Source organism: Chrysochloris asiatica, unplaced genomic scaffold, assembly GCF_000296735.1.
Source record: "Chrysochloris asiatica unplaced genomic scaffold, ChrAsi1.0 scaffold00809, whole genome shotgun sequence".
Lineage (NCBI taxonomy): Eukaryota > Metazoa > Chordata > Mammalia > Afrosoricida > Chrysochloridae > Chrysochloris > Chrysochloris asiatica.
The window spans coordinates 78,272-80,112 of NW_006409327.1; the positions used below are offsets into that span (position 1 = coordinate 78,272).

The following is a 1,841-nucleotide window of genomic DNA, read 5'->3' on the forward strand; positions in this document are numbered from 1 at the left end:
TGGTGGTTCAAGCTCACCAGGAAATCCTAAACAGATCTCAATGGGTTGGAACCAACTCTACGGCACTTAACAACAATGTGTGGTAATAGGGTCTTTTAAGATGGAGTAGGAAGGACCCATCCCTGGTGAAGGATACCATGCTTGGTAAATAGAGGGTCAGTGAACAAGAGGAAGACCCTCAATGAGATGGATGACACAGTGGCTGTAACTGCACACTGAAATGTAAGAATGATCATCAGGATGTCTGAGGACTGTACAGTGTTTTATGCTGTCGTATACATGGTAGATATGAGTGGGAACTAATTTGAATGTACCTAACAACAGCAGGAGGGTGGGTATTTGTGTCGTTCAAGTGATATCTTCTAAAGGAGGTGAATAGATACTCACAGAGACAAAGGAGGAAAGGGGATGTAACAACAGGAGATGCAGGGATCGCCAGGAGCTACCAGAAGGAACTGTCTCTCTCACAGCCATCAGAAGGAATCAGCATGACTGAGCCCTTAAATCCAGACTTGTAGACCAGAGAATTGTGAGACAATCCAATTCTGTTTTTTAATGCCATCCACTTTGTGGTATTTTGTTGCAGTAACCCTAAGAACTACAGTGCAGAGGGTTGCTGTGAGCTAGAACCAACTCAGTGGCACCTAACAACAACAAAAACAGCCCTAAGAAACTAAGATGGCGGCCTTCATGGGTTACAGTGGAGTGGAGATGATGAAACATGCATTCACTGTGTCTCCACTTTACCCACATACATAGTCAGGAGACAGTGACTTTCTGGGGTTATTCATATACACGCCAACAAAGGGGACTGTGAGACTCTCAAAGGGCCCAGGTAGGGAGTATGTAGTAGTGTTATCTATTAAAAAATTACACATAAATGAGGGGGTGCCTGGATTTGAACCAGGGACCTCTTGATCTGCAGTCAAATGCTCTACCCCTGAGCTACACCCCCTGGCCAATCAAGATGACTTAATTAATGCCTTTCATTTGTGTGGTAGCACTCAGCTCTATATTATTAATTAGTGCTTCTCTTTCAGACTGAGTGACTCATGAGAAGACACCTTCCTTCAGCTCTACGGCCTTTCAGGCCTCATCGTCACTGGAGCTATCTGTATGCGTATGTGGGGATGGGGAGGAAAACAGCGGGCTGCCGAACCCCAGCCCATTACCCATTGCCTTTTTGGTTTAAGCCAAGAGCTTGCCAATGTCTCTAAAACAAGCCACATAGTCCATACCTGGCTCCTAGCTCTGTGCCATCCTTCCTTCAGTGAAGACAAAAATGGCCTGTCTTAGTTGCCTGGGACCACCATGACCAAGTACCACAAAGTGGGTGAGTTTAAACAACTGAAAGGTATTGTCTCACTGTTCTGGCAGCTAAGAATCCAAGATCAGAGTGTCAGCCCTGTTGGACCCTCTGAGAGCTCTGACAGAGTCTGCTCCATCTCTCTCCTACTTTCTGTTAGTTCCAGGTATTCCTTGGAGTTCTTTGGCTTGTAACTGTAGCATCACATGGTCACATGGTCTGTGTCTGCTTCCCTCTTTTATGGACTCAGATGGAATTAGAACCTACCCACCTAATATGACTCTGTGTTAATTTAACTAATGAGTTCAAAGATCTTATTTCCAAACAAGGTCATTGTCACACATATTGTTTTTATTACAGAGTTTCACTCTGAGTTCAATGGAGTCCTGGTGTGGCTCTGTGGGTGAATGCGCTGGACTGCAAAGTCAGTTTGAACCATAAGGTCAGCGGTTCAAACTCATCAGCTGCTCCTTGGAAACCCTATACAGGGTCACTATAGGTTGGAACCGACTCAACGGCACTTAGCAGCAACAAC

The 1,841-nt window shown here is 45.2% G+C and overlaps 1 non-coding gene across 1 annotated transcript; it reads right to left on the minus strand.

Annotated features, from left to right (window-relative positions):
- Positions 1–883: 883 nt before the first annotated feature.
- On the minus strand, positions 884–955 carry TRNAC-GCA. Its single transcript has one exon. It is a non-coding gene; the product is annotated as a tRNA-Cys (tRNA).
- Positions 956–1,841: the final 886 nt, after the last annotated feature.